The 26,206-nt window shown below is 36.7% G+C and overlaps 1 protein-coding gene across 1 annotated transcript in view; it reads right to left on the reverse strand.

Moving 5' to 3' along the window:
• Positions 1–26,206, reverse strand: part of PRKN (parkin RBR E3 ubiquitin protein ligase) — a 774,760-nt gene that overhangs the window by 204,315 nt on the left and 544,239 nt on the right. The window lies entirely within an intron of this gene.

Here is a 26,206-nt window from a genome sequence, read left to right on the forward strand (position 1 = left end):
CTTTTTTCTCTCTTGTTGCAATCCATGGCACAAGAATGAGCTATCAGAATTTTAATGCTTCATATATTCTATAAGTTAAGTACAGTTCTGTACGGCTTTGACCTTTTCAATATTCCATAACTTGACTGACTGGCTACTCTTATTTTTCCCCTGTTTACAGTCTCAGAAACCTGTGGGGAAGAAGCAAAATGCCCAGCCAATCAAAATACCGAACACTGAAAAGATCAAAGTAGTAAAACATACTACAGTCTTTCATAGAATATATTAGGCATTAAAATTTTCGTATCACACTATAAAAAGATAACATTTTCCCCTGCAACTATAGATGCTATAAAACTGGAGACACTAGTGCATCAAAGGTGATATCACTAAACCAAATAACACAATTTATACTACTCATACATTCTTGGTTTAGACTGTTACACATTTTCTCAAATAACTAGTTCTTTCCTAGCATTGAAATGATATCAAATTCAATGTTAGTTTTGTAACTTTAATACAAACTCACAATTTTCAAGTATGTGTTCCAGTTTTGGAAACTGCAGGGATGGATGCTTCTGACCCCACTGAATGCATGCCATAAGACTTTTGTCAACAACAATCAACATTTTTCACTTGGACCTATGCGAAAGTTTCATTTTCTCTGTGGTTCATAGACACTGGGTAAGTCTAGTAACATGGAGGGAATTTTACATTAGTTTTGTTTATGTCTCCTCCACTAGTGAGTAAATAGTAGTACAAGCAGGTGACACACAAAAATCCACTGCTTTACAAATACAGCATTGTACCAGGAAAACCCAAAACCAAGCCGTCTAAGTTAAATATGTTAATGGTACACAATGAACAAAAGAGATTAAAGATCAAATGTAAACAACAGTGAGATGATATAATCCGAATGCTTTATGGATTCATTTCCATGTAATCATTGCAGCTTAATTGGGTTATGGAACTATAACATATTACACCGTTATCACAATGCATGTTTCTTTATCTGCTTTCTAATGGAATAGACTTAAACAAGATGAAGAGCACTAATATGATTTGATTTGTAATTCTTTCCTTGAAAACACCCAAAGAACAGACACTCTGTTGATATTCTTGTCAAATAGGGTGCCCTATTCATAAACTTCTGAATGCAAATTGCTAACATGTATCCTTAACAAGTTTCCAAATCAACACACTGTTAATTAGAAAATTTTGTCCCTATAATGCAGATTTACCAGAATCCCTGTCTCCTCTTTAGCAGTAGACCACTTATAACAAAGAGGTTCAAATATTACACAAAAGTTGCTTATCCTGCTTGCAAGTCTGCGCTTGTGGCGTGATCAGACAGGAAGCGCAGTCACCACAGAAACAAGGATAGAAGCTACTTTTAACATCAACCTTCACACTTAGATAACAAATATGTCTTATAAGACAACAAGAAGTTACAATATTTGCAAATAGGATAATAATTTGTGTTATAAAATCTGTAATTTAATAACTCCAGTTGGCAAAGAATGAAGACAAGGGTGGCATCTAATTTGTTGCACTATGCTGGTGAGCCAGGGTTACAGGCAATGGTGCGGAGCAGCAAGCATGAGTCTTCCTCACCTAATAGTCACTCGGTTAAATGATCTCACGCTATGTGCTATGGTCTTCTTTCTCCTTTCATATTGCATTACAGTTATCATGTATCCCATCCAGTTTATTTTTTCTTTATCTTTCTCACAACCTGCTTCTTGTACTGCCTCACTGAAATGGCTCTACAGAACAGCAAAAGCATCTTCTAAATGTAAAGTCTCTTACCATTCCTGAGAAAAATGCTATCCTAAAATATGTTCTACACGTAAATTTAGAAAGATGTATCTATGTAAGGGCTCTTTCTGAAATCTGTGCAGGCTTTTCCTGCCTGCTCCTGAGCCCTGGATATGGAGAAAAAGAAAAGGCTTTATTCATTGTCTGGGTGCCAGGCTGCAGAGTGATTATGCCTTACAATGCAGTGAGGAAGCAACTAGCACTCAATCTGGCTCTCTGAGCTCACCTGTAAATTAATTCTGTGCACACCTGTCTGTAAAGAGGGGCTGCCCAAAGCCTCCCACATCTTAAATCCTGATCTGGGAAAAAGAGACCTTCTCAGGAGCATGGAGGAAGAAAACAGCTCAGTGGAGTGTGAACTGGCTGCAAAGGTGCTTTGCTGCACATAAGGCACATTTTGGGGCAGAACTTGGGCGGATAAGTGATTGTATATAACCAGCACTTATGTATGCAATAAAGGATCTCACGTGGGGTTTGTGCCTTCACATGCAATGTATCTATAATAAGAAGTTCATTAGGACTCCACTGAGAAAGACTAGTAATTTTCGTGGGGTGAAGGAGAATTTACCAAGGTGCTTGTATATTGCGCTCTACAACTACTTGAAAAGAGGTTGTAGACAGGTGACCGCCAGTCTCTTCTAGATAACAAGCAACTGGACAAGAGGAAATGGCCTCAAGTTGCACCAGGGGAGGTTTGGATTGGACATTATGAAAAATTCCTTCACTGAAAGGGTCATCAAGCATTGGAACAGGCTGCCCAGGGAACTGGAGGTACTTAAAAGGTGTAGATGTAGAGCTTAGGGACATGGTTTAGTGGTGGACTTGGCAGTGCTAGGTTAACAGTTGGACTCAATCTTAAAGGTCTTTTCCAATCTAAATGACTCTGTGATTCTATGAATATCAATACAAAGTCCAGGCAAGTAGATAGAAAGATTGGCAATTTGTGTGAGGTATGCAATATGACACGATGCAGGTAAATGCAGGCTCAAAAAAAAAGATGTCAAAGTCCATTTTCCCATAAAAATAGTGGATGCAAGCTGGCTATGACTAAACTTAGAAATGGAAACTGGATGATGGCTTTAACAATCAGAGAAATATGTTTCTGTAAAAAGATCCAAACAGTAGCAGCCAAAGAAAAATACCCTTATCTTGAAATACAAAGGAAAAGCACACTGTCAAATGTTTTTATTGCAAACCATTTTTCTGCATAACTTTTTATAGCCTTGGTGAATAGAGGATTTACTTTTGCTCCTGATATATCACAGAAGGAGGATAATTACATTTATTTTGTATGTGTATTTGGTAAAGCGTAAGGACTGTTCTGGATAGATGTCTCACTAAGTTAAATGCAGTAAAATTAGCTTGTGATATTGTGTGAGACAATCCTTCTCCCAAGGAACCGCAGTTATCAAGAGGAACATGGACTAAAAGAGAGCTCATTTCCCATTTGGGAGCACCTGTAATTGTTCAACAGACAATCAAGGGCATATAATTTCTTCTGTCTAAGCTTCTGATCAGAGGCTACACTGACCATTGCCAGTCTGTCTGCTCGGCAATATATGTCTAAAAACCTTGGGAACATCCTCCAAAACATGACCAGAACATTTATGTTCCCCTTCATAAAAATGCTAACAGGAAATTTAGAGTTACTAAATTCAAGCACTGTACTTCAGGGAACAGCTGAGGAACAAAGATGCCAAAACTCAAGCGTTACTATCTGACAGATAGCTTAACAGAAATCAATTGAATTCTAAAGGAAAATTACCTCTAGACTAAGGAGATCTAAGGAGAGATGGCAAACACAAGTGAAGTGAAGTTCCATGCGGAGTTCCTACTGCAATCAAAAGCTATTCCTTTTTGTCACTATGCCATAAAAATGGTTGTTTGCTGACTCAGATGACAAGGTACCAACTTAGAAGGAGTGAAGACTCTGGTAAGAGGAACTTAAATCAGTTCCATAACTGAAACTTGCAGTTGGGTGCACGTACACATGGTGATTTCTCTAGCTGATCCCATCAATCAAGACCTAGAGCTGTCCTCACAATCACAAACTTACAATCTGCTCCTCTTACTATTTAATTGAATGTGAATCAGAGTGTTAACATATATGTTTATAATCTAATATGTTCATACCTTTACATATGAAACATTAGTCTTTTAAGTCTTTGTGGCTGATAGTGAGAGCTTCATTTCTCCAGAGGCCAGTTCAAAGCACAAGCCTTATTTTGGTGCTCTGTGTCATTTTCTGGGGGACTTGCTATGCTTGATTATAAGGGAAGATAAAGGCATCTTGCTTCACAAAGCCAGGACTCTCCTTTGTAGGCATCCACTACATTTCTGTGGGACTGTGGGAGAATATTTTCACAAGTGAAGACTAGGAAAACAATGTCAGAGGTGGAGGAAGAAATTTTCTTTTTGTTTTCTTTTTTTGTGTTTGATGGGGGTTTTGTTGGTTTTGGGGGGGGGGGTGTTTGTGTGTGTGTGTTTTGTTTTGTTTTTTGGGTTTTTGGTGTTTATTTTTTGTTTTATTTATTATTAAGACAGAAGGCACTGGAAAACGAGAGAATTACTTTTGTAATATAGTCTGCTTTGTGAGAGTACATGCAAAAAGCCCAAAAAATAAGATAAAGTTCTTCTCCCCTACCTTACTCTTAGCTCATATATATCAGTTCACTAAAGAAAAATCTTTGGACACAGAAAATACTAAGACTGGGGGGAAAAAGCCTAAGAACCTTCCTTTGTGTCTTCTGCTTTTACTAAAGGCTTTTAAAAAGTTTTATAATCAAGCTCCTTTCCATTTTTGGAACTGAAGCCTTAGTGAGGTCTGAAAATGTTCTGAAGCATTTTTCATGAGGGAAAGGCTATTTTCACGCTGCTTTGCTCGTACAAGATGAAGAATTAATGGCTTTCTCTCAAAAGCCTCTTGTAGAGAGATTTCCAATGCCATTTAATAAACTCAAGAGGTCTGAGTAAACATCTAGATCTTTGTTTGCGACCAGCTAATCAGGTTTTGAAGTTTACTAAACATGTATTGGTGCCACAGGCATCAGCTAGCATTACATAACCTTAGTCGATTAGTTGACCAGAGTCTTGCTGTCAAATACGAGTAAGAAAAGTGTTTATAAAGATAAATTTAGGTACAGAAGACAGTTTTCTGAGGCTCCTTCTCCAGTTGGGAAATGGAGACAGAAGGTCCTGCTAATGAGGAGCCCTGCTTCCCGGTTCCAGATGTCCTTGAGAGTTCAGGATGACAACTGCCCTCTTGTTGTTGGCCATATCCTCTGTTTTTGCCATCTCTGCAGCAATATGTAGGTGGAAGACATACATATGTCAAGAAATAAACCAGCATAATTTCAGGGTAAGAACATCAGAATGAATTATATGTGTATCATTAATAATAGATTCCAAACATTTATCTACCGTGTGTGTTTTCCACACAATTCCAGTGAGGATTCAGTATCTGTGAGCTTTTCAGATGCTTCATAAAATGGCATATAAAAATAAATCTGTATTTGAAAACAAAAGCACAACTGAGCACAAGGGAGTGAAGTAGTCAAGGACACAATGAATGGGTGGATACAGGCAAAGGAATAATGTATGTCAGCACTACCAATTAACAACTATTAACTATGTGTCTTGCAGTTGAATTACTTGCTGAAATTACTTCTCTTTTTGTGTTTTCCTCTCTGATTTCCATTAACCTATCTTTGTTTTTCCTTTTCTCTGACACTAATATTTCCCACTACACTCTTGCCCTTACCACCTGCACCCTAGGATGATGACTTCCTCTCCTTATGGCAAAGGGGAAGAGAGGAAAAGGTGGAACTTGGAGAATTGTGCTTGAAAAAAATCCTGGAAATACAGATTTTTAATATCATAACAGTGTGAGGGGTACGAAGAATTCTGTTCTATTGAGACACGCATTTGTGACCTGGAAGTGGTTGGATATAGATTTGTCATAGGCCTTTTTCTGTGACAGAAGCCTATTAAAAAGAAATTGCAGAGCTAAATTGCTTAACTGCCTCCCACATTCTGCTTGTTCAGATTTCATCTGCCATTTTGAGTGAATTCCCATCTATTTCCTTTTCTATCTGTTTCACAGACCTGGTTTAAACATGGTTAATTAGTCTCCTGATAATGAGCATACAGTTCTATAACACGCAATTTAAAATCTCTCTGTAGGAAGTAAGCAAACTCAGCATGAATTTGACTCCAGACCTCCTCCGCTCCTTCCCTTTTGTCTAATGTAGCATATGCATAAAAAGAACATAGGTTCAAGAAAAATTAAATTCCAACTGCTGGCTGTTATTATTGACAATATTATTTGTCAGAACCCTGTAATATAAATCATGTTTTCTTGATAATGCTGGTATTACTAGTTGAGGAGAGAGACCACAGAAGACATTCTTACACCAATGGGAGTGTTTGTAACCAAGTCAGCAGAAACAGGGGTAAGAAAGACAAACCTTATGTAACTATTACTGAAAAGCTATACAATTCAATCCAAATCTTCTCATTAATTAATTCATAGTTACTCATGAAATATGTTAAGTAATATATAAGTAAGTCTAAGGGAGTATTATTATAGGGGTTTATTTATGTCTCGATATGACAATCAACACTCATTATGTCCTCAAATTAAATCTTCATATACATAGTCCCATTTTAAAATCTTATTTGAAAACAGAAAAGAAAAAAAATAAAAATCACATACAATGAATGAAAATTGAAAGATGTATATAGTAGCTTTTGGTTTGTTTTTTTATACTTTTAAAGGCAGCCTTAAATTCAGAGTGGGTGCAGAATGAGATTATGTGTAGGTATGTAAGAAAATGTGAGTCATGTCATCTGTATCACCAAAGGATAGTTATATGTACAAGTAGAATGTAATTACTGAATTTCATGGTAAAACACTTTCTAACTTCCAAGAGGAACAGAATTAAGGCACAGGGTTAATGATTAGTTGGTTTTACACTTTTCATCCATGCTGTCTATGCCTGTATGCACCACACTCCTCCCTAAATTCCTTCTGCCTCGTTTTGTCTGCTCTTCATTCTCTACCCTTTTGTCCTGCAAGACACAGGCTGTGTCTTGGGGGTTAGAAGAAGAAGGAATGAGATGACAGGGACGTACAAATACTCTTATGTTCATGTCACTGGGAAAGTAGTGCAAACCATTTGCTATGTTGACTCCATCTCGCTAAGTAAGGGACTGACTGCACTGTCCAAGGGAGGTGCAAGGTAGCCCTCTATTTTCTATTTCATTCTAATGACTAAAACTTATGATAGTTCAAAGTGGCCCAGGAAACAACAGCATATAGATCTCCTTTACTCTTTCATTTTTGAGTTACAGGAAATGCCAACATGCTTTAATAAACAAATAGACCTTTATGAACCTACCATGAAACTACTCCAGTTTCTCAAAGTTCTGGAGAAATTGCGTGACTGTAGCAGTCAGTCAACAACTGGCTGTTCTGATACCTGCCGATGAAAGGGATGCCCCTTCTCTGATTAGAAATAAGGTAATAGCGTGATTAACTGTGAACATGCTGAAGAATGCACCAGTGAGTATCACAATGTCAAACACAACTTTAAAATCTCAGATGCCATTCGACCTGAATGCAAAGGTGAGTCACGTTCCTGAGACAACATATTGGGGGAACAAAAAGAAGTCACAGCTTTATATACACGTTTAGGTTTACAATAAACTGGATTACTATGATTTGAAGAAGTAGCAGGGACAAGTATTAGCAGTATTAGGCATATTTAAAAGAAAATATTTCCTTTCCTACTGGAAAAAAAACAACTGCCAAAAAAATTCTGTATCGCCATGTGTTATCCATAGACAGGAAATCTTAGCAGCTTTAGAAAGCAAAGAAATAACAAAAGCTGTAGGGGAAGAATCTTGATGCTTTTGCAAACTGCATAATGAAACCGGAATTAACTCAAGAAGACTAAATAGCAAAAATGCACATTTTGCTTGTAAGTCTCCCCCCCTTGTGTCTTTTTTTTTTTTTCCCCTCCTTAAAAAGTGTAATGAATATTATGAGCATTATCTAAATGCCATGGAAGTCAGAATATTTCTACTGATTTTAGCTGAGTTCAGAACAGTTTCATTCCTGTGCCATGGAGGTTTATGTGCACAGAGTCAGGGTAAATGTACTGCAAAATCAGTGCACAATTTACACAGCTAAAAAGACGGATGGAAAAAGCAATAGCCTCTCTGCTAAGAAGACAGTAGGAGTAAAGAGCCGTATCCAACTCATGTTATTTTTTGCAAAGCCAGAAAGATTGGTACCCATAGTACAGTGCTATGCTGTAAACACTCACTGTACATACTACACAGTAACTTTTCCATATAAAAAGCTGTGTGACAAACTGCAAGAACAAACTCTCATGTGCTCAGGAAAACACCAAGAATCTCATTTTGCTTCTTTTCCCTCTATTGGTTAGGAAATGTGTAGTTATCTATATGTAGCTACTTCTCTGTTTGGGAAAATTATTAATCCCAAAATCAATTTGTGCTTGATTATTCATCAAAGAATTCCACAAATACTATTAAAAGTAGGACCTACAAGAAATAATGAAAAGCCACTAGACAGAAGGAACTGACCACAACTCATTAAGAGGTTTGGTGTATTAAGAAAAACATTTCTCTTATTCTCTGGAAGTCCAGAGAAATATCTGCTATGAGTGTAAGTCATGTTGAAGCAAACTGCATGGGAGGAAATAAGACTAAGTACCACGAGCGCTTAATCAATTCACAGTTCCCAGTAAACCTGGATAGTCAATGCACACTTCAGATTTTAGCATATGGAAATCAATTTAAAAATGCATATTCACTAATTCAGATATCAAAGCAGAGAAACGTAAGTCCTTCAGCATGATTTCTTAGATGTATTTAGCTTCCTCAACCACAAATAAAATCAGTGGATAATCTGAAAACATAAAACATGAAAACTAACTTAAATATAAATTTCTTAATACTTAGGCTTTGCAGTTTGCAAGACATGAAATCAATTTTCAGCTGTGTTAAATGATAGCAATGTTGGGCTTCAAACCTGAACAACACTCAAGACTTCAGCGATTCACAGTTAATGCTTTTCTTTGTAATTCAGATCACTAAATACATAACTTTTTTTTTTTGATTTGTCATATTTAGCTGTTGAAAAATACCACACACTGAATACTAGGCCACGATGTTCCAAATAGGCACACCATAATTTTTAAGAACATATCTACCTACTGTCAAAAGATTCTTATGAAGGTATTATGCTGCATTCTGGCCATGTATATTACAAAGTTTATATTCCTACTCTATCACACAGCACTTACTGAAAACATCATAACAGCCCGTTAATGGTTTAACAAGTAAAATAAAATAGGTGAGTAAAATATAGGTTTGAAGTATGAACAGCCTCAGTCTGTCCCCACTGACATGGCTTTATATGGCACACATTTTTTTACTCCCTTGAGATTCAGTCTCCCTTTCACCCACAGATTTGGAATATACTTGGATATTTTTTCTTTTTCCTTTGAGCACTACTAAAATAAATTCTTATATCTTATTTTATTCTTTTTAATCAATTGTCTATCATGCATACACATTTGGGTGCTGACTAGCAATGAAACAAGAGTCAAGATACTACCTGCGGACTTAGTGACAGTTAATAGGCAGAAAACTAGGATGTGAATTTACATTGCAGCAGTGCATGGCATCAGCTACAGACATTCTTAATAGTGGTTTTACTATCCAAAGCTTTTAACTGTTTAATTTAGGGCATCGTGAACTGTTTGGATGAATCTTAAAATTTTAGCAATGCCCTGCAAACAGGATCAAGCCTAAAGCCAGAAGACCTGCAGCTAATTTTCAAGAATCAACTCAAGCAAAGATACATTTAGGCTAATATCAGCATTACAACTCAACCACAGGTCAGTCAGGTACTAGCGTAAGTCTACAGAATAATGGAAAACAAATTTCAATTATTCAGCAAATTTCCTATGTTGCAAACACAATAAATATATTTTGTGCTGCACCAGCCACTATTATCTACTGAGAAAGAACAAAAAGTGGGAAGCAGTTCTTTCTGCTTGTAGAAAGTATATTTTTTCACTGATTTTGCTCCAGCTTTCTTAAAAGTTAAAACATCTACTGATCAGAATAGAATAATCAAAACTTTGATGCCTGAAAATTCTCCAACTTTTGTTGAAAATTACATCTAAATTAGTTCAAAACAAGATCTGCTAGAAAACTAGTGAGTTTATGAACCTGTTTTATAACCATGAAAAACTTAAATGCAATACACTCGAGCTAGTCTGTGATTCTAACAGTGGACAAGAAAACTGAACAGTCACTCATCCAAGATGTGATGACACAGGAAGCATGTGATGGGGAAAAAAGAAATAGAGATAAACTAACTGTCTTTAGACTTTCAAAAGATTTGGAAGACTACTGTAATATGAAGTTAAAGCTACAACTCGGTTGTATGCAAATAATTTGATTTCTTTTCTTTGCACTGTACTACCCCAGGGATCCCCTTTAATATTTTGTAGTACAGCAAAAATATGCCATACTTTGCAATAATTTACAACCATGGTGTTCCAGAAACCACCATCATTTGAAACCTACAAGGAGATAAGACAGTAAAATTCTGCTACTCTCCCCCACTCCCCACCCCCCCCCCACCCCCCCCATTTAATTTAACTAAACTGTTGGCTGGACTTACTGAAAACCAGACAAACATTCAATCATTATGTAAAGCTGTAATTTTGGTCACAGAACCACTTTTCTTAGTAATCTAAGCTGCAGCTGTACAGAATATAAGACTTCATACCCCCAAAACACGTCAGTCTTTTACAACTAGTAGTGAAAAACGTACTCTTTTCCTGAGCAGAGGGGCCATCCATCACATATATAGTATACACATTCAGATGTTTAACAAATGAGTTAGAAACAATCATACAATATAAAGCTCTTTACTAGAAATTGGAGCACTCTGGGAGTAAGAATCATTCACTGTTCCCTAAACTTATAGTAACACAGACTCTGAAACAACTGCCTGGCTGATTTTTTGTGTTTTTAAAACCAATTAATTAGAATAATTAATGTAAACTTTTGCATAATGGCAATTTTAGGTTTTTTAACTCAATTTTTCTACCCTCCACTGGGAGGCTGATTTTTCTTAGCAATTGCTTCAAATGCAGTACCTAATGAAGATTTCCACTTTGGTCATAAATGGACTTCAAGGCCTCCAAACCACAGATCAAAATTGCCATTACGCTACAGGGGAAAAAACCTACTATAGTAGTAATTATTGAGGGTAGACAGAAAAACTAGACTAATTGGAGGAGACTTTAGAAAATAAGAATACTTAAGTTGTAATGCATGGAAGAACCTTGATATCCCTAAATACCACCCATCTTAGATGTCTCAAAAGGGTCATGGGGTACGTGCGAAGAAAAAAGCAATGCAGCCAAGATGGTTCCATTGCCATCAGGAATGAAGAAACAAAAGCCAAGGCCTGAAACCTAGTTTCACAGGCATCCCAAGATGAATTTCTCTTTTCTCTACAAAGTATTTTCTGCTCAGAAACAGAATTTACTGCTTAGTCTGCTTAGAAACAGTAGTTTACTCTGCTTCTGGTGCCTACTTTTTCAAGAATACCGGTTGTGATCTCTGCTTCTGCCTGACCAAGGGATGGGAGAAGACAATCTAGGGGTGAGATGAAAAGGTAACCTATTTTCACTAAAACTGTGATGGATACAGGAACAGCCTCTCACAAAGCAAGGCATTTTCCCCAGTTATCCCATTTGTTGCAGCTCTACGGTAATGTCAGATTACAAACAGGACAGCATGTTATGTAAAGGGTGCATAGGAGACACCATGCTTTCAGTTAAGCCTGGGAGAAAAGCCAAAGTGCTATAAATGGACGTATATTTTCATACAGATCAACGGACTACTAAGCCCCCTGATTAGCTCTAGTTTCCACTGAATCACTGGCTGTAGAGTTATGACTAATGAATCCATAATACTGCAGGGAGGTGATTAAACTATAGCATGACAAATGTTTATGTGTTTCTGTATTTTCTATAATGAACGGCTGCAAGCATTGACTTCACTCATAAAAAAAAAACAACCCAACAAAACACCAACCAAAAACGCAACAGACCTCAATTTCTATAAAATGAAAGTTGAAAAATGTAAAGCATAATTTATAACATGAATAAATTGAAAAGGTATTTGAAAATAAAGGTAATTACTGCAGGGATTTTTGAGTCACCCTCTGATGATGTCCATCTGCCTGAAAAGTATCATTTGTGACACCAGCTGCAAGAGATAAGGTACTTTAAGAAGTGTCCATCCTGATTTAATATTGGATGATGACTCACAGAAAAATAAAATATTCTATTATTTAAATATTTATCATATTGTTTAAATATTAAAGATTAAACTTTTACTCTTGATTGCCAAATCAGTATTATACAGGCTGGAAATTTGTTTACAGTCTCTTACAATAGGATCACTACCTGTCAGTGTCAGATGATATAATTTTCAAGCCTCTGGCTGGCAACAGCTTTCTTGCTGTGAGATGACAAGTGTAATTAAAACTTTGGTTTCAGATATATTTGCATTTTATTCCTGGTGAAAAGTGTTTCTACTTTATGAGTTTTCAGACTGAGCAAAAATATTGACTCTTCCTGTAACACTGGCTTAGGACTTGCAGACTCAAGTGAACAATCTTTGTTGAAAGTCCCTCAGAATGATTATATTTCTATTTCTTCAGTGACCAATGCAGAAAAAAAGCAGTGAATTTATGCCATGGTAAAACAAGGATGAGAATTATTTTTTTTCTTTCTCTGAGTGTGGTCAGTATATTTGACAAATATTGGGAAAATCTGAAGAAATTCTTAAAAATAACATTTTTTAAATAATGATAAACATTAATTACAGAGCTTCCCAGACTCCTCACAGCATTTTCTTCCCTATGTTCCCTTCCCAGTTCCCATGCATCCTTACACCAGCGTTGCAGAGGAGTACTCGGAATGAAACTTTATCAGTCTTCAACCACATCGTCACCCCAGCATCCCCTCTTGACAGGAATGGGAGCCCTTTCCCAACACTGTAGCCCTTTAAGCTGGCCTAATGGACCAGAGCAAAGGTGAGTATCTAATCCAGAGGTCATCAAACTACGGCCCGCGGGCCAGTTATGGCCCCCCAGGGTCCTCAATCCTGCCCCCAGTATTTACAGAACCGCCAGGGGTTGGGGGGGGAACCAAGAAGATGGCCTCCTGCCACTTCATCTGCGCGCCGGCCCCCTGTTTAAAAAGTTTGAAGACCCCTGCTCTATATCACACCTCACATCAGTGGACTTGGCACCCCTGCCTCTAAGACACTGGTAGATAGTGACAGAAGATGGTATATTCTTTATCAGCTGGAGGAGAGGACGGGGCAGCAGACTCACACTTCAATGTAAGACAGACTTTCAGTTACAAAAAAACCAACAGCAACCAAACAAATTTTAAATGCATAAACTGTATTTTGGAGTTACTGGCAGAGAATAATCACAGAATCATACTGCAGCATTTTCAGAGTCACTTTGGAAAGCTGAGCTGCACTTTAAACAATAACATGAAGAGTGTCTAGACTCTAAAAGAGTACCAAAATCAATTGCGGGAATAGAGATCACTCTATCATACACTATCCAAAGACTGTAATTGCAAGTTAGCATTCCATCTACATCTAAGGCTAACAAGATAAAATTGCAAAAAAATTAAGTTATTGTCTGACATCACCGTACATAATAAATAACATATGTCTTCCATTCCATAAGGGAATTAAAAGGGCGTACATTTATTGTACATATGCCAATTTTGTCTCTGATGTAACTCTGTGGAATTAGTCAAGGGGTCATTTGGCCAAATAGCACATACAAAGAAAACAGGTCAGATTTTAAGGCCAGTGTGCAAGCAGGCCTCAAAAGTCAATGGGATTAATCTATGCCTCCATTTGCCCAACAGTGTTTATAGTTATAATAGTCACTCCACTGAAATCATACTAACTCCATGCTACCACAAAACCTGAACAATATTTCAGCAGGCAAATACTGTATGCTTTTATTATGTGCTCTCACAAAATAATGCCATGGCAGTAACTAAAGCAAAATTTGAAAAAAAAAAAATTATGCCAAACTTGAAGGCATTGCCTGTCATCCCCAGTTGAGCTAAACTCACATTATCAAGAACAAATTTTCATTCCATAGAGGACAACACAATTTGACCCTTTGATCTTAAAAAAAGATTCAAATACAGAATACGTAAAAAATATATGCTCATTTGATAAAGACAAAACAGTGGCTTGGATGATCATCCCTGAGAAGATTGTCTTTCTGTCTTTTTTTTTTTGTCTGTCTTCTTTTTTTGGTGTGGTGGGGTTTTTTTTGTTGTTTGGTTTTGGTTGTGGGTGGTTTTTTGTTGTTGTTTTGTTTGGGTTTTTGTTTTTTTGGTGAGTTTTGAGAGAGAGAGAGAGAGGGACAGGGAATCGGAAGGGTATGGCTCTCATAAACTAACTAGTTCTGTACTAGGTCCTTGGCTTGATCAAGCAAGAGAAAACACTGCACAGCAACAGTGAAGACAAAAGGTAGTGGTATTGTTTTGAAGAAGAGTGAGAAGAAGGAGCGGAAGAAGATCACACCAGCTGAAGAACTCTTTCAAGTACAAACAAAAGGGACAAACTTTATTTCTCCATTAGAATTTATGCCATACTGATACAGTTTTGAATCTATGTAAACTTAATGCACAGAGAGCAACCTCTGCAACAAACAAATGCACCCAGTGGCAGCAGGAAACCCGAATGCCACATTCTTGCAGCTCAGAATGTCATTAAAAGCATAAATGTTAGTACTGCTATTTATTTGTGATGCTCAGAGCGCCATGCACCCTCTAAAATTAATAAGCAGTGTTCCAAACTACTCCAGCTTCCCCAGATTTAATCACCATTAAACCATTTATGATGGTTCCTCCACAAGGGACTTAATATTCTTTGATATTCTTATGTATAATTACTTCTTATAATAGGTGCATAGCTATTAAGTGATGTACTGCTAAACCTCCAGGTTTCAAATGGATAAATATTAGCCTAATGTGCTCAATCAATGCATAGGAATAGCTTAAAGCACTTTTCCTGCAAGGGAAAATATTTACCATATATCATAGTTAGATTAGCTTGAGGCACTAAGCAGCTGATAGAGGAGGATTGAAAGCCTGAAAATCACTTTAAAAGTCCTTGCATTTCTGTGAAGGACATCTTCAACAGAGAGGGAAAATAGAAGCGAGCTGTGTTACCTTGAGCTTCTTATAAAACAAAGTACTTAGGATCAGAACCATGTCAGAATATTTGCTTCATGGGACACAAAATGCTCCTTTTTATAGAGAAAAATCACTAGAGGATACAAAGAGCTTCTCATGTCTTTAGTTTCCTGATTTTTTCAATCTAAATGACAGTTAGCAGCTCTGGAGTAGGCTGTTAATAAACCTCCTCCACTGAAGTTTACACTGTAGCTGGGGTCATGCCTGGCAAGAGATACAATTCATATATTAGACCTAATTGCACAACTTTTAAACATAACTGTTAGCTAATAATCAAAGAGTATCTTCAGTGCTTCTCAGTCTGAAGATGATGAGCAGGTCAAATAATTTCTATATAATTTAGAGAAACTGCAATACTGTATTCAGATTGAGCTGTTTGATTTTGTTCTGCATCCCCATTTAATAAAGGAAAAAAGAAAATGCAAATTGTGTTTTTCAGGTGTGAAGTCAATGTTTTAAGGATTCTTTCTGTCTGGACAAAAGTTTACTTGCTTCAAGACTAGTGTCACAATCAAGATAACAGTAAGTTTAGCTAGAACCGCAGGTACACTTTGATACAAAGTTAGAAAACTACACACTTCCTTCTTCCACTGCAAAGAGGTAACGTTTCCTTCAGCAAATACACCACATATAAATAATAATCTTCTAATATTTTGTTATTTTCCTGTTAATTGCTAAATTAATTCTTATTTCCTCAAATGTGCTGAATGTTAACAGATTGCTTGGATATGTTAAGTGGGCTGAAAATATAATTTTCCACATTACAGGCTGTTTACTAGCTATTTGATTTGATTATTGTTCTTCCTTTTGTCATTTATTAGCAAATTTGAAGATTTTCTTATACATGGGAATAAAAATATGGAATTTATGAATCTTATCAAAATATGCCTAGTAGTACTGTTACAATGCTTTTGCCATAGTTGGTTTTACTCTAGTCCTCAAAGCTTCTGCCACACATGGTTTAGCATTCTGAACAGCGTTCATTTTGCTTCTCCATTTGAATTTTTTCTCGCTATATCGCACATAGGTAACCATCGATAGGTAAAACACTAAAAGATGAACTAGGTTAAAATAAAATACCCATTGTTTGCCCTCTTTTTGAATTAGTCCATGGCTAAACTGTGAGCAATTAAACTTTACAAATTACTCATCTTTCACTTTGTTGAAAAGAAATTGTATTTTTGAACGGACTATGTTGCAATCCTTCATGAAAGAAAAGTGTACTTTGGAATTTGATTTAATTCAAATTCAATACTATTCTTTTAGTAAATAGATTGTACTGAATAACATTAACAAAAATGAGCAATTACTTGAATGCAAAGTGCAAGAGGGTAAATTAAAATGATCTTAATCATGGTTTTGAAAAAAAGATTTTTGCAGCTTTTGAAAGGTAGTACATGCACATGTGTACTTGAGAACAGAATTATGTTCTGTTTAACTAAAAATCTTGTTTCATAAATAATTTCTTATTTCACATACAATAGGATTGCTGTCACCTTTAGTAAATCATGATATTTCTTCTGTTTCTTTAGCACTTTTTCAGTGCTTTCTTAATAAATTTGGTGGCAGGCTAAAACAAGCAAGGACAAAACTGACATTTTTCTGCCATCTTAGCAAATATGCAGGACAAATAATAACTGCAAGAAAGCCTCCCCCCTCCATCACTATGTATGTCTTAGAAAACAGAGGAAGAGGCAGGGCAAAAATCAGTTCTTGTGCCTCAGTTGAAAACAAAATCAAAAAATGCCAATTTTCCAGCTTAGTTTTTGCCAAATTCTAATCTGACTATTGCCTTCATTTTTCAGAATAAAACGGAAGAGTAATTTTGAGCCATAATTTCAAGCATAGATAACAAAATTTCATATTGCTGGATCATGACAGTTGGATTCACTATGTTTCCTGAAGGCATTCTTCATTTTCATTAGCCAAAAAAATTCCTCCAACCCTAAAGGCTGCCAATTCAGTGAAAAAGCCAGCCACTGACTGTAAATAGACTATTTTATTCTACTGCAGAAGAGAGTTCTTGTTCAGAGCTGAAACACATTGACTGACTGAAGTAGAAAATGACTGGGATTCCATGCTCAGTACTCCTTTGTTAATGGATACAAGTCTTTACCCTCAAGATTTTCTGACTCTGTTTTCTAATGCAAGATTTACGTGATAAATATCTAGCTTCACCAACCCATAGCATTGCTGCAAGGTTTTGAAAAGCAGATGTACATGCACTCAGCTAAATTATGCATATCTGTAAAAAAAGCAACGAAAAGTACTTAGAATGAAGGACATATGCACAATTCAAACTTCATTTAAGAACAGATTTGGTGTACATCTGCAAAAGCAAAACAGGACAGTAAACAGCTTCTGGTGAAATAGTTATTCTTCCATTTTCTGTGCTAGGTGTACCGCGGTTATTTCACCTCCTCCTGCCCCATCCATTACACTAGTTAGTTACTTCTTCAAAGAGACAGAATAAGGTTATTTTGCAGTTGTAATACTTGGAATACTCTAGGAATTCTCTAGGAAGAAGAGGTTTTGCACAGATGACAGCACAGGATTTTCTTGGCAAACAGTTTAAACTCAATTGATACGAACAAGAGAGTATCAGAAATGCTTACTACTCATCAGCTCTCACTGTTCTCAGTGGGAAATGCTAGGTGCTGAGTGCTTTTGAAAAAATCTTTCTCTGTACTAGGTGCCTGACTTGGAGCTGTGGTGTTATGAAGCTGTTTTTAAAACCTGGCCCAATATTATTTATTGTTGCATTGTTAGGCAGGGTGATAAGATCCTTTGTCTAGGACTATGTACTATACATTTTTACAGTACTATAAAGAGTTATAGGAACATGTAGCAAAGATAAAAAGTGCATCCGTGAATGTGGTTAACATAACCAATTAACATTATGCAAGTAAATGAGCTATTTGTTTGTTATTGCATTGTAAAAGAAATAATATTTGCATGCTCAATTTACCTCATACAAAAGGATCTAATCTGTTGATTCCCAAACACATTGTGAAAAGAAACGTGCATGTGAAATCAATGGCTAATTGCACATGTAAGCCCTATACTGTTTTAATTGTAATAGTTCCTTCTGCCCATAAAAGTGTACAAATTCAGTTTATGCATTCAAATAATCTAATTTTACCAGGTGTCTATTAAATTGAATTTGCAATTGTAAGATGCACTTCAGGATGTTAAAAAGACTTGCAAAGTGTAATTCTGTAATCCAAAAGCAACTCCATATGAATTTTATACTGCTCCACAACCAACTTATTCAGATTCTACTATCTTTATTAGATTTTAGTTCTTAACTCATTATTGAAGCACAGTTCAAGGAAGAATGAACTACCTTATGTTCATTGTTTGTTCTCAGAATTATTTAATAAAACCTCGCTACAGGTCTACAGTCGTGTTATTCACTGATCAAAACAAAGATGTTTACAGACAACAGTAGCTGAAAACTCATTTTTTGTCATAAGATTATTTAATTCTGTGTCCTTAGAAAAAAAATCTGCAAAATCAGAATAATGTAATGGGGAAGGGGGGAGTACTATTGAACATAAACATCTCTTTCCTAGTCATGCTATTTCAACAGTCTCAACACATGTGCTTCCTGATTAGCCTTCAAACAACATTCAGAAGAAAAAGGAATTCTGTAAGACTATGAATTCAAATTTCTTGCAGTATGAAGTGTAAATGTCATGACAGTCAATCTTCATAGGCAGAAACATGAGGATCAGAAAAGTCTGTAAGACAAACCTTACGGAAGGGGCAAGAAGAAAATGGGCTGAGGAAGTTTTTAACAGCAGCAACAATAAGCAAAAATGCATCCAACCAACCTTATTTTCATATTGTAGACTAACTATTGAATTTTCAGGGTTGGTAGAGAAAGTGTTACTTTTAGTTGCAGGCAAAGTATATGTAGTGGTACTCAAAACCAGAACAAACTCTGCACTGCAGCGCCATTGTTTCATTGATCATTCAGAATGCAATCATAGTATACAGGGTGCTGCACAAACTCCACGTTTGGTACCTGGCTTAGTATCATATAGGCTACACAAATTCCTTAGTGACTCCATGTGAATGAATCGTAACACAAACTTTGGAATGAGGCAACTATATCAGTAATTCTGCACCTGGCATGACACATGACCTGCATATTGAGGGAACTGGCAGCTTTGTGATTTGTAAGCATGACCTCATTATGCAGTGATGAACTAATAGCTGTGTTAGCTGCTACCGCCAGATCCTTGGACAGATGGAGAGCCAGCAGTGTCATAGAATGCACATATTAAAATCCTTGTTCCTGCTGAAAGCAGAAGTGCAAAGAGCAATTTGTTTTTCTGACGACTATGCCTAGGACATCACCTAACATACAAACAGGCCTTTGAAATACCCCATTACATCTGCCTCTGCTAAGAAACCAAAACCTCAGAAATATTAGTCCCACTGTAGAACTTTCCCTTACATCCCTGAAACCAATGTTCTTCTTTACCGCTTGGCCAAAATAGAAATGTCACAAAGTACATTCAGATAATCAGAGAAAGAACTCCTTTCTAATTTTCACTAGACCTCTGGACAACAGTGAACCTCCAGGATGCAACAATTACCTTCTTTCCAACCTGCCTAATCAGCACTAAGCCACTTTTCTTCTTCTAGCAATTTCACTGCTGCTGCAATGAAAACCTGAGGTACTAGAGGAAGACTCAGAAATCCCTATTCTCTGTGGAACTCAGTAAAATGTACCGTACTGAAGCACTGAGGAAGTGTTTCCAAGGAAACCTCAATGAAAAGAGAACTTCACCTGATTTCCATTTTTATATATGGTATCAAGTTCAGTGAAAGGTGTCCTAACACTTTCAAACCACTTTATCTGAACTTTGGCCAATTCATGACTTCAAAGAAATTGCAGAAAATAAAAGACTTTTTTTCATGGTTACGAAAAAGATAGTTTTCAAATTGAAAACTAAGCATCGGACTCTTGCTTGACTGAACTGCATGTGCATTCTACTACTTTTTAAAGCACAAGTAAACCTAACAAAAATATTTGGGAGTTAGGTATTTATGAACGTGTGTAAATGACGTTAGGCTCAGATCTGCCCTTTTCTGTATGTGCATTTGAACACAGTGTTTAGTGATGCTAGTTTCAGTAAAGCTGTTTCTGAGTTACTTTTGGAAGGTATCACATATGGATCCAACTTCAAATGAACTAGTGGGAAACAGTTCTGCAAAGGCTTATCACAGGGGTTTTCTAATAGATCAAATATAACTTCATTAACCAAATTTCATAATGCTCCTTCTTCATTGGCCTGGAGCCTTGTGCAACAGAATCTGGGAAACCAGCCACTGACTGAGTTTTCACTTGCTCTGATAATTTTAAGCAGCTAGCTGCAAGCTTCATTTTAATTTCTTTCCCATCTCTTTCTTTCTGCTCTATTACTGGGTAGATATTTCAGATTTAAATATGCACTTGAATAAGATCTAGAATCTACAAATACATCCTCCTGGTCAGACTTTAATTGCTTTGCTAGAGAAAATTGGTTTCAGCTTCTCAGGGGAATGGTGGCAGCTCTTCTGAATGAATTTATGAGATGTCTCAGGGTGCCAGATACGCAATTCCTATTAACAGTCAGTGGTGGACACATACCTTACACATGTAGACAGCTTTGAAAATCCCACCATGACAAGGAAAAAAGGAAGCAAGCTAGGATCTCCCAGAAACCAGAGAATTCAGAATTAATAGATGAGAGCTTTCAAAATTAGTAGCAATTCCACTGATAATGTTTCACATGGTATTTAGCATGATAAAGTATGATCTGGGTTTTCTGTGGGGAGTGGAAAAGAGTAAGAACTAATAAGAATAGGCAGGGAGAGCTGTTCTACTCTGTACAAAACTCTCCCCATAAAGGCCAGGTCTGACTTCTTTCATAAAGAGCAACTTAAGTGGGATTCATGGTTTCAGTAAAATAATTGCTTTTGTGTACAGTGAGCCATGGAGATACCAAGGACCTTACAGCAGGCTATCAGGAACACTAGAAAGCAGGGATTTTACGCTGGACACTCTACTGACATTTAACTCACTTTAACAATTTACTTGGCATTTACAGTGAAGTTGTAGACAGGAACATGCCAAGAATTTCGTTACAGAAAAAAGGCCCTTTTGTGATATGTGGCACTATTTGGTCTATAGCTTTGGTACCCTTACAACCCTCAGAAACCTAGAAAGAGTCCAAACATAAATATCGGAATGGTAGACCCAGCATGCAACATTCTTGTCTAATCAGTCACACCAGTAACAATTACTTTAAATCACATTTCAGTAGTCCATTCTCTATAAAACCCTCAATTTGACATGACCCTTAAATTGACTATGCATTTTAATTCCAATTGCATGTACACTTTAATTAAATATCAACTAGGGACAATGACGAAGTCAATGTCTGTCATTTTCAAACTGAAATACAATTTTCTATTGTAGGGTTTATATGCTTGCAAAGTTTGCTCTTCCCTTTCCTGTTTTTTTGTTGTTTTTTTTTTGTTTTTTTTTTTTATACTGTTCAAACCATAGTGTTATCTACAAGGATAAGCATACATAAACTCCAACAAAATCCATTAAAGCACCTTGGTTACAAAGATGGTTCCATTTCTAGCACCATGATTGCAGTTTCATGTCTGAAATAGCAATCTGAACAGCTCAAAGTACTAGAACCTGACCAAAATGAATGCATAGGTAGTTTCTTTGAGCTTCACAGAGATTAATACATAGCAATGAGAATCATATTTTTGAAAAAATATAATGAAATATTATTTTCTGTAAAGTGTAAGTTTGTACAGGCTGGAAAAAGCCTTGCCTGTAATTTATCTTATCAATGTTTTTGTCTTCTTTAGCAGCCAAGTATCTTTCCAAGAACTCTTTGGTACAAAGCCGGATAGCATGCCTTTTCCAACTAGGACTACAAAGTACATTCCTTATGAAAGAGAATGGAGAAATTAATTGACTGGCTCAGAAGGGAACAAAGAAACAGGTTTTATCTGAGAGATACTAAGTTGAGAAGAAATATTGCTATGTGCTAATAATAATGATAAAAAGGAGAAAAAGTGAGGAAAAAATGTGAGAAAATGTTAACTTTAGTGACACCACAAGCATGGCCCAGCTTTGAGATGGGAGTAGAAAGGGAGAGATTCCATAAACGTAGCGCTTCTGAAGAGGTAAGTCTTATCCTTCTGCTTCAAGAAATGCCAGTGTCTGCCTGTAGAGCGAGACTGTAGCTCAAACGTCAGAATAGTTAAGATTCTAAAGATTATACAATGCTTAGTTTTTATTTTTTCTCATCCATCATTTATCCCACATTACTTTGTGTGTATACATGGATAATTAAAAATTCAAAGGTTTCATAAAAGAAAATAAATGGTTTATTATGGCAAATAACTCACATAACTCACTTGAAGTGTCCAGAGAAAATGTAAGGTTGGTAGTTTTTGTACTGCATGAAATCAGATAAAATACTCTGCAAGAAAAAAATTTCTGCTTGCTTTCCTTCTTGGTTAGTATAAATACATTTTTGCCTTGGGACATTTCTAGGTGTCTTCTAAAACATTACTAAGTAATGTTGGATACATCTAAAGCCCACTTTAAAAAAAAGTAACCAGAGAATTTAGAAATTAATGTCTGGATAGACTAAATTCTTATTTCTTTGAAACCAAGAAAGTTCAGAGAAACTTTGATAAACTTCTGCCTGTCAGCTGAGAAATGTATTAAGGAGCAGAATTATTAACAGGCAGGGGTTTTGCTTTTGTGCAAGTACTACTTTGGGGTTTATAAAGAGTGAGGAAGTGCTTCCAGAGTGCTATTTCAGTCTGCATGATTACCGCTTGTGCCAAAGGTAGTAAGCACTGAGTGGGATCAATAAAGAGTCCTTGGCAGGTAAACACTGTTTCCACAAATTGTGTAGTTTGCTTTACAAAAGGATAAAAGCATAGTGAAAGGCTGCCAGCATCTTCCAACAGTTCTTCATGAAAAGCTGAAGGATTACAAGAGCAGTACTGCACAAAGCTAGTATTTTGGCAATGGCATGCAGAAATTAAAAAGGCTAGTAAAGAGATAGGCGCAGAACACATTAAATGAGAAATAAGTGTGACTACGTCCAACACTTGCTAAAATGAGATAGAGTGATCATGCAATTTTGTTTGTACACAGAAGGAGATTTATTCCCTTGAGCTAAGCTACTATACCATTCAACAGCATTCAGAGATAAATGCCTAACCAATTTAGAAACATTTCTTCCTTTAGTTTTCATCAATTACACTGATTTCTTGAAGTGATCCATATATTTAACTATTTATGTTCCTTTTATTTTTTTTTTTTATTTCAATGGGGAAGAAAAGGAAAACAAAGCAGAGTTTCACCTGTTAATCTTGTCCACGATTTTCTGCTACACATTGCGTAAAATAGCATGTCTTTATTCAACTTAACTCCCAAATGTGTACATAACTTCCATATGAATAATTCCTCTTCAATGAAATATGCCGGGTCAAAATACTTAAATGTCTAGCCCCTTTAAGGGATATGATTTTCTACAAAAATACCATGAATGGTGATTCTTTAGAATCAGGGTGCTGGGACACAGCTGAGGATAGCAAACTGGACTGGGAATAAAGGGAGCTGTACTTTATGGGGCAAGTCATATCTCTCCATGCTTAATGGGGAAGTGAGACAAGAAAACAAGCTTTCTATCAAGAAGAAAAAGCAGAAAAAGCATTTTAGAACACTGTGCATAATCTTTCAAAATTACGGCATTACAAATACGTTTGTTATAGAAAGCTTATGAAGTAGGTCACAATGCTAGTAATGTGCAATACTCAAATCGGACATTATTATGTTTAACTGATTGACAGGTTTGAAAATGAGAAGGAACCTCTCTCTGTGTACATGCGGCTTGTCATACTTTCCAAAAAACTTTCCTCAGCTTATTATTTTTTAAATCAAACATCACTTTATCCTTTAGGAAAACATTTAGCTTTTATTTTAAAGATGCCTGTGATGAAGAACCCATCACAATCATTGATAACTTGATCCAATCTTTAACTGCCTTCACTGTTAAAAATACTGTGTTTTCTTGTCTTCAACACCACTGCCCAATACAGTGAAAATTTGCTACTATCAAAATTCTGTCTCCCAGAAATTTGACAGTTCTCATTAAGTCATGCTTTAAGATTTTCACTATTAAAACTAAGAAGACCTGGCCACTTATTTCTTTATACTTCATGAAACTATCTTCCTGTCACATCTGCTTTCCCTCCTGTTGTGATTTATGGGACTCTTTACTGAACTCACAGAACCAAATTCCACAGTGTTCAACGTCTTCAAGCACAGAATTCAGAACCGCAGAAGATCTCTGCAGAACCATTGCAGAAGCTCTCACTACACTGCCAAAAGCAGGAGTAATGCCATTTTTTTTCTTTATGTGATATTCAACTGATTATACAGGATCACTTTAGCTCTATATACCATGGCACTGCACTGAGATCAGTGTCTGATTGATGATTTAATGTGACCCATTGAATCTTCTTCAGACTAAATGCTTTTGTAGAATGATTCCTTTTTTCTGTAAATATGATTCATGTTCCTTTCCCCAGATATATTTCCCTAATGAAACATCTGATTTTTCTTTTCCCAATTTGTCAGCTTAGCCAGACTGTTCTGTATCACTGACGTTTTCCCTCCATTATTTACAGTTACTCAATCTTTATTTCTTCTGCAGCTGCTTGTTTCATAAAAATTAAATATAACCACAAATATATTTCTTATACCTCCTGTTTTTGTTACAATCTAGCAGCTTAACTATCATTCCTCATTTGACATTTGAGGTCTTTCACATGACCAAAAAACATGCCATGTACTTTGTGCTCTTCTAGTGCACTAAGATCTGTTGCTTTATTAAACCATGATGAAAAGATTTCAGAAGCCTATTTCAACATTATACATTTTCTAACAAAACTTGTAATCTCATGACAATTATTAATTTTAAAACACATTATTTCTCACATTTAAGTTTTAGTTGTTTTTAACATTGCCTTCTCTACCTCTTCATTACTTGAGTCCAAAAGCAAAATGACAGGCCTTCAGTTACGTGATTTGCCTTGTTTCCCCTTTCTGAAACATTTTAGCACCTTAGCTTCCTTCTCCCTTCAAAACTGTTCTCTGAGTCTGCAGGCCACCTCAGCCAGCTCCTTTCAAGCCAAGCTGTGAAGCAAGAGGCTTTGGCTGTAACACCTGAAACCATTCCAAAACAATAATGTCCAAAAAGAAAAAAAATATTTTAATTATTTTGATAAGCAGAGGATATCACAAAACTTGCAAACAAACTTTGCATTAGAAAAGGAACCAGTGCAAGAGCAGAAATGTTATAACACTTGTCTAGCAGAATCTTCTTGGGAATCTCTCTCTTTGAAAAACAGATTCAAATTTCTTGGATGGGGAGTCCTGGCAGGAGACTCAAATGTGCCAGGAAGTCTTTGTTTATTTACAGGCTTGTCAAGCCACTTCTGTCAGGAGTGTTAGCCTGTGATATGGAGAAATACTGTCTCCCTTCCCCAAAGTCTTCTTGAGTGTGGAAATTGTAGTGGCTTACGGGAGAAGAAAAGCCAGTATTTTTGAAGAAAAGCCAGTAGCCACCCTCTCAAAACATGCTTCTGGCTCAAAATGAAGCTCTCTCCTGGAGCGGGAGGCGCTCAGGGAAGCACTGCACCAGCAGCAGCAGCAGCAGCGAGATGCTGGGGGCTGCCCGGGCGCGGGCCAGAGGGCGGCCGCTCTCCCCCAGGCACCACTGCCATGGGGCCACCTGCCTCTGCCATGGTGCTTTGGGGTGTCAGCCAGCAGCAGCTCTGATACCCTTGGATCACGTATTTGATAAACCATTTGTAACCACTCCACTGTACCACTGAAGTTATGATACACACTGGATTTTACATAGGACCAAATGGCATGATGTAAAATCGGCAAATGATACAAATATCATTTTTAAGGTAGTATATGCTAGGGCTGAATC

The sequence above is a fragment of the Falco peregrinus genome, chromosome 7, assembly GCF_023634155.1.
Source record: "Falco peregrinus isolate bFalPer1 chromosome 7, bFalPer1.pri, whole genome shotgun sequence".
NCBI lineage: Eukaryota > Metazoa > Chordata > Aves > Falconiformes > Falconidae > Falco > Falco peregrinus.